A 17,254-nucleotide genomic window follows, 5' to 3' on the forward strand; every position below is an offset into this window, starting at 1 on the left:
AGACCCAGACATAGCATTCAGAGAACCAGACCCAGACATAGCATTCAGAGAACCAGACCCAGACATAGCATTCAGAGAACCAGACCCAGACATAGCCTTCAGAGAACCAGACCCAGACATAGCCTTCAGAGAACCAGACCCAGACATAGCATTCAGAGAACCAGACCCAGACATAGCCTTCAGAGAACCAGACCCAGACATAGCCTTCAGAGAACCAGACCCAGACATAGCATTCAGAGAACCAGACCCAGACATAGCATTCAGAGAACCAGACCCAGACATAGCATTCAGAGAACCAGACCCAGACATAGCATTCAGAGAACCAGACCCAGACATAGCATTCAGAGAACCAGACCCAGACATAGCATTCAGAGAACCAGACCCAGACATAGCATTCAGAGAACCAGACATAGCATTCAGAGAACCAGACATAGCATTCAGAGAACCAGACCCAGACATAGCATTCAGAGAACCGGACCCAGACGTAGCATTCAGAGAACCGGACCCAGACGTAGCATTCAGAGAACCGGACCCAGACGTAGCATTCAGAGAACCGGACCCAGACGTAGCATTCAGAGAACCGGACCCAGACGTAGCATTCAGAGAACCGGACCCAGACGTAGCATTCAGAGAACCGGACCCAGACGTAGCATTCAGAGAACCAGAGCCTTCAGAGAACAGACCGTAGCCTTCAGAGAACCAGAGCCTTCAGAGAACCCAGACGTAGCATTCAGAGAACCCAGACGTAGCATTCAGAGAACCCAGACGTAGCATTCAGAGAACCCAGACGTAGCATTCAGAGAACCCAGACGTAGCATTCAGAGAACCCAGACGTAGCATTCAGAGAACCAGAGCCCAGAGAACCCATAGCATTCAGAGAACCCAGACGAGCCCAGAGAACAGACGCATTCAGAGAACCCAGAGAGCCCAGAGAACCATAGCCTTCAGAGAACCCAGACGTAGCCTTCAGAGAACCCAGACGTAGCCTTCAGAGAACCCAGACGTAGCCTTCAGAGAACCCAGACGTAGCCTTCAGAGAACCCAGACGTAGCCTTCAGAGAACCCAGACGTAGCCTTCAGAGAACCCAGACGTAGCCTTCAGAGAACCCAGACGTAGCCTTCAGAGAACCCAGACGTAGCCTTCAGAGAACCCAGACGTAGCCTTCAGAGAACCCAGACGTAGCCTTCAGAGAACCCAGACGTAGCCTTCAGAGAACCCAGACGTAGCATTCAGAGAACCCAGACGTAGCATTCAGAGAACCCAGACGTAGCCTTCAGAGAACCCAGACGTAGCCTTCAGAGAACCCAGACCTCTTAAAGGCACCCCGGGCTTTTCCTCCAGGCTTCGACACAGACCGAAGCATCACTAATTGTTTTCCCACATGACTGACAGTCTGGCTGGTGACTTGTCTCGTAAATCCTTCTGTTTGACACTGGGTGCTTTGCGAACTGTCTCCAGTTCCCTCATCACCTGGTGTTCTCTCTTCTCCACCCCCCTCGTCTGGTGGGGCTAAAGAGATCCCCATTTCCTCCTGGTGTCCTCTGGACAGACTCAGATCCCCATCTCCTCCTGGTGTCCTCTGGACAGACTCAGATCCCCATCTCCTCCTGGTGTCCTCTGGACAGACTCAGATCCCCATTTCCTCCTGGTATCCTCTGGACAGACTCGGATCCCCAGCACTCTAGAAACTAGTAAAACATTTTAAGAAACGTCCACATGAACAAGCAGAAGGAAAAACATGGAAATACCCTTTTATTGAAAATGTACTTTTCATCAGCAGATTCATTATCAGCTGTGTGTGTGTCCTGCAGATCTCTGTGTGTGTGTCCTGCAGATCTCTGTGTGTGTGTGTCCTGCAGATCTGTGTGTGTGTGTCCTGCAGATCTCTGTGTGTGTTTCCTGCAGATCTCTGTGTGTGTGTGTCCTGCAGATCTGTGTGTGTCCTGCAGATCTGTGTGTGTGTGTGTCCTGCAGATCTGTGTGTGTGTGTGTCCTGCAGATCTGTGTGTGTGTGTGTCCTGCAGATCTGTGTGTGTGTTGTCCTGCAGATCTCTGTGTGTGTGTGTCCTGCAGATCTCTGTGTGTGTGTCCTGCAGATCTCTGTGTGTGTGTGTCCTGCAGATCTCTGTGTGTGTGTCCTGCAGATCTCTGTGTGTGTGTCCTGCAGATCTCTGTGTGTGTGTCCTGCAGATCTCTGTGTGTGTGTGTCCTGCAGATCTCTGTGTGTGTGTGTCCTGCAGATCTCTGTGTGTGTGTGTCCTGCAGATCTCTGTGTGTGTGTGTCCTGCAGATCTCTGTGTGTGTGTGTCCTGCAGATCTGTGTGTGTGTGTCCTGCAGATCTCTGTGTGTGTGTGTCCTGCAGATCTGTGTGTGTGTGTCCTGCAGATCTCTGTGTGTGTCCTGCAGATCTCTGTGTCCTGCAGATCTCTGTGTCCTGCAGATCTGTGTGTCCTGCAGATCTGTGTGTGTGTGTGTCCTGCAGATCTGTGTGTGTGTGTGTCCTGCAGATCTGTGTGTGTGTCCTGCAGATCTGTGTGTGTGTCCTGCAGATCTGTGTGTGTGTCCTGCACATCTGTGTGTGTGTCCTGCAGATCTGTGTGTGTGTCCTGCAGATCTCTGTGTGTGTCCTGCAGATCTCTGTGTGTGTCCTGCAGATCTGTGTGTCCTGCAGATCTCTGTGTGTGTCCTGCAGATCTGTGTGTGTGTCCTGCAGATCTCTGTGTGTGTTTCCTGCAGATCTCTGTGTGTGTTTCCTGCAGATCTGTGTGTGTGTGTGTCCTGCAGATCTGTGTGTGTGTGTGTCCTGCAGATCTGTGTGTGTGTGTGTCCTGCAGATCTGTGTGTGTGTGTCCTGCAGATCTGTGTGTGTGTGTCCTGCAGATCTGTGTGTGTGTGTGTCCTGCAGATCTGTGTGTGTCCTGCAGATCTGTGTGTGTCCTGCAGATCTGTGTGTGTCCTGCAGATCTGTGTGTGTCCTGCAGATCTGTGTGTGTCCTGCAGATCTGTGTGTGTCTGCAGTGTGTGTCCTGCAGATCTGTGTGTGTCCTGCAGATCTGTGTGTGTCCTGCAGATCTGTGTGTCCTGCAGATCTGTGTGTGTCCTGCAGATCTGTGTGTGTGTCCTGCAGATCTGTGTGTGTGTGTGTCCTGCAGATCTGTGTGTGTGTGACCTGCAGATCTGTGTGTGTGTGTGACCTGCAGATCTGTGTGTGTGTGTGTGTGTGACCTGCAGATCTGTGTGTGTGTGTGTGTGTGACCTGCAGATCTGTGTGTGTGTGTGTGTGTGACCTGCAGATCTGTGTGTGTGTGTGTGTGTGTGACCTGCAGATCTGTGTGTGTGTGTGTGTGTGACCTGCAGATCTGTGTGTGTGTGTGTGTGTGACCTGCAGATCTGTGTGTGTGTGTGTGTGACCTGCAGATCTGTGTGTGTGACCTGCAGATCTGTGTGTGTGTCCTGCAGATCTGTGTGTGTGTGTCCTGCAGATCTGTGTGTGTGTGTCCTGCAGATCTGTGTGTGTGTGTGCTGCAGATCTGTGTGTGTGTGTGTGACCTGCAGATCTGTGTGTGTCCTGCAGATCTGTGTGTGTGTGTGTGTGTGACCTGCAGATCTGTGTGTGTGTCCTGCAGATCTGTGTGTGTGTCCTGCAGATCTGTGTGTGTGTGTGCTGCAGATCTGTGTGTGTGTGACCTGCAGATCTGTGTGTGTGTGTGTGTGTGTCCTGCAGATCTGTGTGACCTGCAGATCTGTGTGTGTGTCCTGCAGATCTGTGTGTGTGACCTGCAGATCTGTGTGTGTGTCCTGCAGATCTGTGTGTCCTGCAGATCTGTGTGTGTGTGCTGCAGATCTGTGTGTCCTGCAGATCTGTGTGTGTGTGTCCTGCAGATCTGTGTGTGTGTGTCCTGCAGATCTGTGTGTGTGTGTCCTGCAGATCTGTGTGTGTGTGTCCTGCAGATCTGTGTGTGTGTGACCTGCAGATCTGTGTGTGTGTCCTGCAGATCTGTGTGTGTGTGTCCTGCAGATCTGTGTGTGTGTGTCCTGCAGATCTGTGTGTGTGTGACCTGCAGATCTGTGTGTGTGTGTCCTGCAGATCTGTGTGTCCTGCAGGTCTGTGTGTCCTGCAGATCTGTGTGTGTGTGACCTGCAGATCTGTGTGTGTGTGTCCTGCAGATCTGTGTGTGTGTGACCTGCAGATCTGTGTGTGTGTGTCCTGCAGATCTGTGTGTGTGTGTGCTGCAGATCTGTGTGTGTGTGTGCTGCAGATCTGTGTGTGTGTGTGACCTGCAGATCTGTGTGTGTGTGTGTGTGACCTGCAGATCTGTGTGTGTGTGTGTGTGTGTGTGTGTGACCTGCAGATCTGTGTGTGTGTGACCTGCAGATCTGTGTGTGTGTGTGACCTGCAGATCTGTGTGTGTGTGTGACCTGCAGATCTGTGTGTGTGTGACCTGCAGATCTGTGTGTGTGTGTGTGACCTGCAGATCTGTGTGTGTGTGACCTGCAGATCTGTGTGTGTGTCCTGCAGATCTGTGTGTGTGTGTGTGTCCTGCAGATCTGTGTGTGTGTGTGACCTGCAGATCTGTGTGTGTGTGTGTGTGTGACCTGCAGATCTGTGTGTGTGTGTGTGTGTGTGTGACCTGCAGATCTGTGTGTGTGACCTGCAGATCTGTGTGTGTGTGACCTGCAGATCTGTGTGTGACCTGCAGATCTGTGTGTGTGACCTGCAGATCTGTGTGTGTGTGACCTGCAGATCTGTGTGTGTGACCTGCAGATCTGTGTGTGTGTGACCTGCAGATCTGTGTGTGTGTGTGTGTTGTGTGTGTGTGTGTGACCTGCAGATCTGTGTGTGTGTGTGTGACCTGCAGATCTGTGTGTCCTGCAGATCTGTGTGTTGTGACCTGCAGATCTGTGTGTGGTGTGTGTGTGTGTGTGTGACCTGCAGATCTGTGTGTCCTGCAGATCTGTGTGTCCTGCAGATCTGTGTCTGTGTGTCCTGCAGATCTGTGTCTGTGTGTCCTGCAGATCTGTGTGTGTGTGTCCTGCAGATCTGTGTGTGTGTGTCCTGCAGATCTGTGTGTGCACCCACACGTGTTTGTGGTTTCTAAATTCTCATAATACTAGCCTGTTGTGGCTTGATGTTTCACCATAGAGCCCCTTCAAATCAATTTCCAAATCAAATGAACACTGACCAGCTCTCCCACCACCACCTCAGGCAGCAGCTCTGTGAAGTTGACCTGGAAGTGGAGTCTCCTCTGAAAGTGTTTTACTGTCTCTGACCCCAGCCTCTGACCCCAGCTTCTGACCCCAGCCTCTGACCACTAGCGCTAATCTCTCACTCCCCTGGTTGGTATTAGGACTGATGGGGGGGGGGGTCTCTTATACAGAAGACCGTCTGTGTGGAGGGTGGTGGGGGTCTCTTATACAGAAGACCGTCTGTGTGGGGGGGGGTCTCTTATACAGAAGACCGTCTGTGTGTGGGGGGTCTCTTATACAGAAGACTGTCTGTGTGGGGGGGGTCTCTTACACAGAAGACTGTCTGTGTGGGGGGGTCTCTTATACAGAAGACTGTCTGTGTGGAGGGGGGGTCTCTTATACAGAAGACCGTCTGTGTGGAGGGGGGTCTCTTATACAGAAGACCGTCTGTGTGGAGGGGGGGGTCTCTTATACAGAAGACCGTCTGTGTGGGGGGGTCTCTTATACAGAAGACCGTCTGTGTGGAGGGGGTCTCTTATACAGAAGACCGTCTGTGTGGAGGGGGGTCTCTTATACAGAAGACCGTCTGTGTGGAGGGGGGGTCTCTTATACAGAAGACCGTCTGTGTGGAGGGGGGGTCTCTTATATAGAAGATCGTCTGTGTGGAGGGTGGTGGGGGTCTCTTATATAGAAGACCGTCTGTGTGGAGGGGGTCTCTTATACAGAAGACCGTCTGTGTGGGAGGGGGGTGTCTCTTATACAGAGGACCGTCTGTGTGGAGGGGGTCTCTTATACATACAGAAGACCATCTGTGTGGAGGGTGGTGGGGGTCTCTTATACAGAAGACCATCTGTGTGGGGGGTTTCTTATACAGAAGGCCGTCTGTGTGGAGGGAGGGGGTCTCTTATACAGAAGACCGTCTGTGTGGAGGGGGGTCTCTTATACAGAAGGCCGTCTGTGTGGAGGGGGGTCTCTTATACAGAAGACCGTCTGTGTGGAGGGGGTCTCTTATACAGAAGACCGTCTGTGTGGAGGGGGGGGTCTCTTATACAGAAGTTTTAAAAGAGGTGTAATTTATTACTACGGTTGGTATGGTAATGAGGTCCAAACACCCCGTATGTTGACAAGATGGTCTACCCCCAAACACCCCCAACTATACAAGGCAGTGTACTCTGTACCGGTATCACTATTGTACATTCTCAGCCAAGTGTGAACCAAACATTCCTCAAAGGTTCAACCAAGAGCCATAACAACTTCTTAAACGGTTCACTTGATTATCAACAAACGCTTTCGCCCAGTTAGTTGTGGTTACCCCGATGTAAATATCTAGGCTACGATTCAGCACTTCATGCTCCGCTTATAACAACTTCTAGTCCGAGGACGCATCTGAATATTTCAAATGTTTCTCTCTTATTTTCTCTGTACTGATGTGTGAGAGACCTGGACACTATGTTGATGTGAGGGAGACCTGGACACTGGGAGTTTCTCACAGACACTGATCAGTGTTCAGTTCATACCATTGCTCCACAACAGAAAGAAAGGAAACCAGTGTTGATTTGTCTGATCTCAGTCCAAATGTTGGGACATATGCTGTGGGGGGTATCGATAGTTAACATATCCCAATATTATTTTGGACGATGCTACTTTTTTCTTGTTGTATCGATTTATTTGTATATACAGTTGAAGTCGGAAGTTTACATACACCTTAGCCAAATACAGTTAAACTCAGTTTTTCACCATTCCTGACATTTAATACTAGTAAAAAGTATCTGTCTTAGGTCAGTTAGGATCACCACTTTACTTTAAGAATGTGAATGTCAGAATAATAGTAGAAAGAATGATTTACTTCAGCTTTTATTTCTTTCATCACATTCCCAATGCATCAGAAATGTACATATACTCAATTAGTATTTGGTAGCATTGCCTTTAAATTGTTTGACTTGGGTCTGCCCACAACTTTTCTGTAGGATTGAGGTCAGGGCTTTGTGATGGCCACTCCAATACCTTGACTTTGTTGTCCTTAATCCCATTTGCCACAACTTTGGAAGTGTGCTTGGGGTCATTGTCCATTTGGAAGACCCATTTGCGACCAAACTTTAACTTCCTGACTGATGTCTTGAGATGTTGCTTCAATATATCCACATCATTTTCCTACCTCATGATGCAGCAAAGTACCCCCACAACATGATGCTGCCACCCCCGTACTTCACGGTTGGGATGGTGTTCTTCGGCTTGCAAGCCTCCCCTTTTTCCTCCAAACACAACAATGTTCATTATAGCCAAATACTTCTATTTTTATTTCATCAGACCAGAGGATATTTCTTTGTCCTCATGTGTAGTTGCAAACCGTAGTCCGGCTTTTTTATGGCGGTTTTGGAGCAGTGGCTTCTTCCTTGTTTTACTGTGGATATAGGTACTTTTATACCCGTTTCCTCCAGCATCTTCACAAGGTCCTTTGCAGTTGTTCTGGGATTGATTTGCACGTTTCGCACCAAAGTACGTTAGTCTCTAGAAGACAAAACGCGTCTCCATCCTGAGCGGTATGATGGCTGCGTGGTCCCATGATGTTTATACATGCTGTGACGGCCCTGAATTTTTCTGAACCGTCTCAGTGCAGCTCCTTCCAATAGGGCGCTTTCCCTTTAATTCCCAATTAAATAGCCAGCATCAGCTGCGTAAAAGTGGGGTTGTGATGGAGACGTGCATGAGGATGTGTTCAACCCTCAGTTCCCGAAGCTTCTCTATTCCGTTTGTTTTGTTGCCGTTAAACGTGTGTTTTGTAGCCTAAGAAAGTTTTCCCAGGATCGGATCCACTCTTTGCGTCCGTGGACTCCACCTCTTCGTGGCCTTTCTCCGCTGGAGATCTATTGGCGGATTGGATTGTCTGACTGACCGACTGACTACAACCTTTTTGTATACGGTATTTCATTTGTTTTGATGTGAGGTATACTGTGATGATTTATGTAGTTAGTTGTAGTTGAGGACTCAGTAAGAGTTGATACGCTTTAAAGTTCTGTGGTAAAATTATTGTTATATTGTATGTTTAGTACTGGGTTTACGCTACACTGAATGAACGGACAAACATTGCGTGACAAAAGTCACTTGAGTTCACTGAACTCCTTTACCGGGCTGGACTCTTTAGGCCCGAGGTACAGGACATTTCTGGAGGAACCATTGTGATATTATTATATGTGTGTGTGTAATCATTGTTGTTGCTAATACAACCCACGCAACAGAATATAGTTGTTTTTGAAGTTCTTTCCAATGTTTTAAGGGTTTATGAAAAGTTTATTTCCATCCTGACTTTGTAAGTCCTTTGTATTGGTGTAGACTTGACGGACCAGATGGGACTCATTCCCAAACTAAAAGGAGGAACCAATGCTTTCTCTGGTAGGCACAACCTACCTAGCACCCCTATAAATAATAACCTCAAGTCAAAACCGTTACAATGCGTACTATTGTTTGTACAGATGAACGTGGTTCCTTCAGGTGTTTTGAAATTTCTCCCAAGGATGAACCAGACTTGTGGCGGTCTACAATTATTTTTTTTCTGATGTCTTGGATGACTTCTTTTGATTTTCCCATGATGTCAAGCAAAGAGGCTTGACAGGCCTTGAAGTTTGAAGGCAGGCCTTGAAATACATCCACAGGTACACCTCCAAATGACTCAAATGAAGTCAATAAGCCCATCAGAAGCTTCTAAAGCCATGACATAATTTTCTGGAGTTTTCCAAGCTTTTTAAAGGCACAGTCAACTTAGTGTATGTGAACTTCTGACCCACTGGAACTGTGATACAGTGAATTATAAGTTAAATAATCTGTCTGTAAACAATTGTTGGAAAAATTACTTGTCATGGACAGAGTAGATGTCCTAACCGACTTGCCAAAACTATAGTTTGTTAATAAGAAATTTGTGGAGTGGTTGAAACACTTAGTTTGGAGTCATTAAAACTAGTTTATGTAAACTTCTGACTTCAACTGTATTTTCTTTGCTTGGTAGCTTTAGCTTACACTAGTAGGCTTTACCTGCAGTAAAACTCCAGTGTTTTTAATCCTATACTATACCTGTTCTCCATCTTCATTTTAAATACTGAAACAACATGTTTTCAGCACTTTTATTTCCGTGACTGAAACTTATTTTCTTATTCTCTTTCTTGTCTCTACAGCAGACATCTGGAGGGGAGGCAAAGAGGAGGATGAGAGGAGAGGAGGGTAGAAAAGATGAGATGAGAGGCGATGGGGGAACAAAGCATCATGGGGGTTGTTTAGGGTTGATAGTTTGAAGCAGGGTAACGGTAGTTATACCAGGACGGTGGTAATGGGAGTTACATCAGGGAGGGGGTTACGGGTAGGGTCGAGTAGTACCGGGGTAGCCTCGTCCACCCAAATCATTAAATTACTTTGTTTCCTTACCTTGAAAGCTGGAGAAACTGCAATCCAAGACATTTGCATTTGTTTACCTCGCCTCACTGTCCCATAGCTTTAGCCCTGTTACGCTGCCGAGCCTGCCCAGATTATCTGTCTGGAGGGGCCAGACGGGGGACTCTGTGTTTATCTCCTGTGCTCTCACGGATGGAGGCTCTGCTTAGAAAGAGACTCTGGGAGGTGCAGTTACACAGGAAAGTCTTTGTTCTACCTACCTACCTGGCTGGGCCGTGTCATCCTACTACCTGGCTACCACCCACCCACCCCTGCTAGCTACCTATTGTCCTCCCGCTCTGTGGGCTGCAACATGATCCACAGCTCCTCTCTTTACCCAGCCAACATGGTGGTCCTAGTTCCTAAATGGCACCCTATTCCTTAAATAGTGCAGTACTTTAGACCAGGACCCTATGGCACCCTATTCCCAAAATAGTGCCTCTGATGTGGCTTTGATCAATCAAAAGTAGTGCACTATATAGGGAATAGGGTTCAATTTGGAATGTGCACCCTGTGTTTACCCAGGGCTTCAGGACCAGAGTTATCCCTCCAGGTAGCTGGTTGCTCTTTTCTGGCTGTGTGGGCAGCTGTCCTGTTTATACTGTGGTAGCTGGCTATATGTGAATGGTATTCGTCGAGCTAACTTCATAATTATCAGCTAGCTATATGTGAATAGTATACGTCTAGCTAACTTCATAATTATCTAGCTAACCAGGTAGATTTACATGTTAAAAAAAACCCAACCTAAACCTAATGTTATGAAGTGTAGATGGCCAATGTTATCAACCAATTCTTCATCTGTTATCCCTTGGGGCTGACACAATTACTGTATAACTGTGGAGCTGACAGTTCTGAATGAACTACAATACAATATTGTAGTCAGGCAACATATGAGCTGAGTGGGCAACTTGTCATTCTGAAGTCAGTTTTATTTTCTCTTGCTTCAGCTCTTGCTTCAGCTCTTGCTTCCCTATTGAGTCTGGCATTGTTTTGTTTTCAAGACATTTGGCATCACTTTTTTTACGTGCTTGTCACATTACGTCAACAATCCTGGGAATATTTCAGTTGAAGCTTGCATCGATGCACGCTTACTGCCCTCTGTTTTCTCTTACTGCCCTCTGTTTTTCACTTACTGCCTTCTGTTTTTCACTTACTGCCTTCTGTTTTTCACTTACTGCCTTCTGTTTTTCACTTACTGCCTTCTGTTTTTCACTTACTGCCTTCTGTTTTTCACTTACTGCCTTCTGTTTTTCACTTACTGCCTTCTGTTTTTCACTTACTGCCCTCTGTTTTTCACTTACTGCCCTCTGTTTTTCACTTACTGCCTTCTGTTTTTCACTTACTGCCTTCTGTTTTTCACTTACTGCCTTCTGTTTTTCACTTACTGCCCTCTGTTTTTCACTTACTGCCCTCTGTTTTTCACTTACTGCCTTCTGTTTTTCACTTACTGCCTTCTGTTTTTCACTTACTGCCTTCTGTTTTTCACTTACTGCCTTCTGTTTTTCACTTACTGCCCTCTGGTTTTTCTCTTACGTTGAGTTGGACTCTTATGCTGAATGTTCCGTGCTTCATATGCAATATTGAGAAACACCAATTGTCTTTGACATGTACCTTACCTTAGAACAACCCTAGCAAGTTACCAACCCACAGAGGGAGACAGTCTACATGTATGGAGGAGGTAAGCTCGATAAGACCCAGATAAGGCAGTGACTGACAGAGAGAGGTGGAACCTGAGGAATGTAAAGCTGTTGTTTTGCTAGAAGGAGAGATCCACACATTACTCTGGGGAATTCTCCCATTACCAGGGACTTGTTTTTCTCCTTGCAGGTCTATGTACCCACATCCATACCCACTATTGTAGTCAGAGCCGGCCCTAACCTTTTGTGGGCTCCAAGCGTGGGGTGGGGGGGAGAGAAAGGGAGAGCTCTGAGATTTTGGCTTGCCCTGGGGTATTGGGGCAGGAAAGCCCTGGGGTATTGGGCGCATTCCTCTTCTCTTTGAATATTAGAGAGACTGTTAAACAGGCTTCGCTGTGCTGCTCCTGTCCTCTGTCAGACGGGGGCCCACAGGACTGATAGGGCTGCCCCAGGGCACGAAGGGGGATTTCATTGCGAACACACACACACACACACACAGCCAGCCTACACACTAATGCCAGTATGTACCACCATCTCCAGAAAACCTCCTGAAAGGGGATAACCAGCTGTGTCTTAGCTCGTACATTTTGGAATTGTTTTAAAACCAGCTGTCTTAGCTCGTACATTTAGGAATTGTTTTAAAGCAAGCTGTGTTTTTAGCTCGTAAACATTTAGGAAGTGTTTAGATGACCTTGTGTTTTCCTATAAAATACAGCTCATCCCCAGGCAGGGGGCCCTTGATACTGTGCTGATTTTTTTTGTTGTTGGAAGCTGAGTCGTCGTTGTTTTGTGTGAACGGTGATTAATGAGTGACACGTCTCTCCTCGTTCTACTCATGGAGAGAGATTTGAGTGACACGTCTCTCCTCGTTCTACTCATGGAGAGAGATTTGAGTGACACGTCTCTCCTCGTTCTACTCATGGAGAGAGATTTGAGTGACACGTCTCTCCTCGTTCTACTCATGGAGAGAGATTTGAGTGACACGTCTCTCCTCGTTCTACTCATGGAGAGAGATTTGAGTGACACGTCTCTCCTCGTTCTACTCATGGAGAGAGATTTGAGTGACACGTCTCTCCTCGTTCTACTCATGGAGAGAGATTTGAGTGACACGTCTCTCCTCGTTCTACTCATGGAGAGAGATTTGAGTGACACGTCTCTCCTCGTTCTACTCATGGAGAGAGATTTGAGTGACACGTCTCTCCTCGTTCTACTCATGGAGAGAGATTTGAGTGACACGTCTCTCCTCGTTCTACTCATGGAGAGAGATTTGTCTGCTGGCTTTCCCCTATAACTAACTTGCATTTTAGCTAAAGACTGAGAATGTGCAGTACCTTTTTAACCTATGGCGGCATTGTACCATATACCCCAAATAGTATTTTTAAAGTAAATTAGTATTTCCCGAATGGATAAAAGGAACGTCACATTTTTTGATTGTTCTGACTGGGTCTTATTGGTTCAATCCAACAAAATAGAGATCATTGGCTTTTCCCTAAGAAACTGATTAGAATAAAAATATAAAAACATTAAAATTAACTTTTGCACTGTGGTGCACTACTTTAGACCAGGGCCCTGTGGGGGAAGTAGTTCACAGGGCCCTGTGGGGGATGTAGTTCACGGGGCCCGGTGGGGGATGTAGTTAAAGGTAGTGTACTAAATAGGGCCCTCAATCTGAACTCTGGACCTGGGACTAGGGCTGTTGTGGTGATCGCATTACTGTCACGCTGGTGGTCACGAGTCATGAAGCCAGTCAAATTCCACATGACCGTTAAGTCACGGTAATTAGGCTTCTCCAAGCTCTGATGCAGCTGATGGTCATTACTAGCCACCAAACTTGTTAACTGCCTGGTACTCAGTGCTCTATTGTCCCTCTAATCACTCTGACATCAATTCAAATGTAATCAAAATTCTAATCAAACACTTCATGAGAGCCCTTGAGCTTGCGTGAGAAAACAAGAGTGATGGCCTCTATTAAAAAGAGGAACCCCATCAGTTTTCAATAGGCAAGACCTACTATATTTATTTATTTATTTGTCAACTGTCCTAATATGAAGCACATTGCTTCTCTTTACAACAGGAGTATAGCCTACCTGGCTGGCATGAACATGAACCACGGGGAAAAGTGTCCTTTCTTACCCCCTGCATAATAACATTTTGGTCTCTTTTGATAATGGTGTTTTTCACTAATGGAACATTCACGCTTACAGCCTACTACCATGTGCGCATTGCTGCGCTTATAACGTGAAGAAATAGGATAATAGTTTATCAACATTTTAAGGTAAACGTTCTGACCTGCTTGTTTTATTAATTTGGGATCTATTGCGTCCCACAAACATCAGGTTCTACCCCTGATAAAGGGAATAGGGAGTATTTAGGGAAGAAACCATTAACTGAACTGTCTATTTTGTGGTCTAGGTGTTTTTGTGGTCTTGTCAGTCCCCAGGATCTGGAAAGCATTCAGCAATTCTCCACTGAAGCCTTACCTTCCCTAACCTAGCCTTCTCTTCCCTTAACTAACCTTCCACTACCTTGCCTAGCCTTCCCTTGCCTAGCCTTCCCTTCTCTAGCCTTCCCTTCTCTAGCCTTCCATTTTATAGCCTTCCCTTCCCTAGCCTTCCCTTCCACATTTACATTTACATTTAAGTCATTTAGCAGACGCTCTTATCCAGAGCGACTTACAAATTGGTGCATTCACCTTATGACATCCAGTAGAACAGTCACTTTACAATAGTGCATCTAAATCTTAAAGGGGGGTGAGAAGGATTACTTATCCTATCCTAGGTATTCCTTAAAGAGGTGGGGTTTCAGGTGTCTCCGGAAGGTGGTGATTGACTCCTCTGTCCTGGCGTCGTGAGGGAGTTTGTTCCACCATTGGGGGGCCAGAGCAGCGAACAGTTTTGACTGGGCTGAGCGGGAACTGTACTTCCTCAGTGGTAGGGAGGCGAGCAGGCCAGAGATGGATGAACGCAGTGCCCTTGTTTGGGTGTAGGGCCTGATCAGAGCCTGGAGGTACTGAGGTGCCGTTCCCCTCACAGCTCCGTAGGCAAGCACCATGGTCTTGTAGCGGATGCGAGCTTCAACTGGAAGCCAGTGGAGAGAGCGGAGGAGCGGGGTGACGTGAGAGAACTTGGGAAGGTTGAACACCAGACGGGCTGCGGCGTTCTGGATGAGTTGTAGGGGTTTAATGGCACAGGCAGGGAGCCCAGCCAACAGCGAGTTGCAGTAATCCAGACGGGAGATGACAAGTGCCTGGATTAGGACCTGCGCCGCTTCCTGTGTGAGGCAGGGTCGTACTCTGCGGATGTTGTAGAGCATGAACCTACAGGAACGGGCCACCGCCTTGATGTTAGTTGAGAACGACAGGGTGTTGTCCAGGATCACGCCAAGGTTCTTAGCGCTCTGGGAGGAGGACACAATGGAGTTGTCAACCGTGATGGCGAGATCATGGAACGGGCAGTCCTTCCCCAGGAGGAAGAGCAGCTCCGTCTTGCCGAGGTTCAGCTTGAGGTGGTGATCCGTCATCCACACTGATATGTCTCCCAGACATGCAGAGATGCGATTCGCCACCTGGTCATCAGAAGGGGGAAAGGAGAAGATTCATTGTGTGTCGTCTGCATAGCAATGATAGGAGAGACCATGTGAGGTTATGACAGAGCCAAGTGACTTGGTGTATAGCAAGAATAGGAGAGGGCCTAGAACAGAGCCCTGGGGGACACCAGTGGTGAGAGCGCGTGGTGAGGAGACAGATTCTCGCCACGCCACCTGGTAGGAGCGACCTGTCAGGTAGGACGCAATCCAAGCGTGGGCCGCGCCAGAGATGCCCAACTCTGAGAGGGTGGAGAGGAGGATCTGATGGTTCACAGTATCGAAGGCAGCCGATAGGTCTAGAAGGATGAGAGCAGAGGAGAGAGAGTTTTAGCAGTGCGGAGCGCCTCCGTGATACAGAGAAGAGCAGTCTCAGTTGAATGACTAGTCTTGAAACCTGACTGATTTGGATCAAGAAGGTCATTCAGAGAGAGATAGCGGGAGAGCTGGCCAAGGACGGCACGTTCAAGAGTTTTGGAGAGAAAAGAAAGAAGGGATACTGGTCTGTAGTTGTTGACATCGGAGGGATCGAGTGTAGGGTTTTTCAGAAGGGGTGCAACTCTCGCTCTCTTGAAGACGGAAGGGACGTAGCCAGCGGTCAGGGATGAGTTGATGAGCGAGAAGAGGTAAGGGAGAAGGTCTCCGGAAATGGTTTGGAGAAGAGAGGAGGGGATAGGGTCAAGCGGGCAGGTTGTTGGGCGGCCGGCCGTCACAAGACGCGAGATTTCATCTGGAGAGAGAGGGGAGAAAGAGGTCAGAGCACAGGGTAGGGCAGTGTGAGCAGAACCAGCGGTGCCGTTTGACTTAGCAAACGAGGATCGGATGTCGTCGACCTTCTTTTCAAAATGGTTGACGAAGTCATCTGCAGAGAGGGAGGAGGGGGGAGGAGGATTCAGGAGGGAGGAGAAGATGGCAAAGAGCTTCCTAGGGCTAGAGGCGGCAGATGCTTGGAATTTAGAGTGGTAGAAAATGGCTTTAGCAGCAGAGACAGAGGAGGAAAATGTAGAGAGGAGGGAGTGAAAGGATGCCATGTACGCAGGGAGGCGAGATTTCCTCCATTTCCGCTCGGCTGCCCGGAGCCCTGTTCCTTCCCTTAACTAGCCTTCCTTTCCCTTAACTAGCCTTCCTTTCCCTTAACTAGCCTTCCTTTCCCTTAACTAGCCTTCCTTTCCCTTAACTAGCCTTCCTTTCCCTTAACTAGCCTTCCTTTCCCTTAACTAGCCTTCCTTTCCCTTAACTAGCCTTCCTTTCCCTTAACTAGCCTTCCTTTCCCTTAACTAGCCTTCCTTTCCCTTAACTAGCCTTCCTTTCCCTTAACTAGCCTTCCTTTCCCTTAACTAGCCTTCCTTTAACCTTAACTAGCCTTCCTTTAGCCCCTTAACTAGCCTTCCTTTACCCTTAACTAGCCTTCCTTTCCCTTAACTAGCCTTCCTTTCCAGCCCCTTCCCTAGCATTCTCTTCCCTTAACTAACCTTCCACTACCTTCTCTAGCCTAGCCTTCCCTTCTCTAGCCTTCCATTCTCTAGCCTTCCCTTCTTCTAGCCTTCCCTACCTTCTAGCCTTACCTTCCCTAGCCTTACCTTCCCTAGCCTTCCCTTCCCTAGCCTTCTATTCCCTAGCCTTCCCTTCTCCAGCCTTACCTTCCCTAACTTAGCCTTCTCTTCCCTTAACTAACCTTCCACTACCTTCCCTAGCCTTCCCTTCCCTAGCCTTCCATTCCCTAGCCTTCCATTCCCTAGCCTTCCATTCCCTTAACTAACCTTCCACTACCTTCCCTAGCCTTCCCTATCCTTCCCTTCCCTATCCTTCCCTTCCCTAGCCTTCCATTCCCTTCCCTTCTCTAGCCTTACCTTCTCTAGCCTTACCTTCTCTAGCCTTACCTTCTCTAGCCTTACCTTCCCTTAACTAACCTTCCCTAGCCTTCCCTAGCCTTCCCTTCCCTAGCCTTCCCTTCCCTAGCCTTCCCTTCTCTAGCCTTCTCTTCCCTTAACTAACCTTCCACTACCTTCCCTAGCCTTCCCTTCCCTAGCCTTCCCTTCCCTAGCCTTCCCTTCCCTAGCCTTCCCTTCCCTAGCGTTCCCTTCCCTTAACTAACCTTCCACTACCTTCCCTAGCATTCCATTCCCTTAACTAATCTTCCACTACCTTCCCTAGCCTTCCCTAGCCTTCCCTTCTCTAGCCTTCCCTTCTCTAGCCTTCCCTTCTCTAGCCTTCCCTTCTCTAGCCTTCCCTTCTCTAGCCTTCCCTTCTCTAGCCTTCCCTTAACTAGCCTTCCCTTAACTAGCCTTTCCTTCCCTAGCCTTCCATTCCCTAGCCTTCTCTTCCCTTAACTAACCTTCCACTACCTTCTCTAGCCTTCCCTTCTCTAGCCTTCCCTTCTCTAGCCTTCCCTTCTCTAGCCTTCCATTCCCTAGCCTTCTCTTCCCT

General features: G+C 48.0%; 1 protein-coding gene across 5 annotated transcripts in view; it reads left to right on the top strand.

The window, feature by feature from the left end:
* LOC118381460 (tyrosine-protein kinase RYK) overlaps positions 1-17,254 on the top strand; it is a 257,241-nt gene that overhangs the window by 15,686 nt on the left and 224,301 nt on the right. The window lies entirely within an intron of this gene.

The sequence above is a fragment of the Oncorhynchus keta genome, chromosome 1 (assembly GCF_023373465.1).
Source record: "Oncorhynchus keta strain PuntledgeMale-10-30-2019 chromosome 1, Oket_V2, whole genome shotgun sequence".
In the NCBI taxonomy this organism is placed as follows: domain Eukaryota; kingdom Metazoa; phylum Chordata; class Actinopteri; order Salmoniformes; family Salmonidae; genus Oncorhynchus; species Oncorhynchus keta.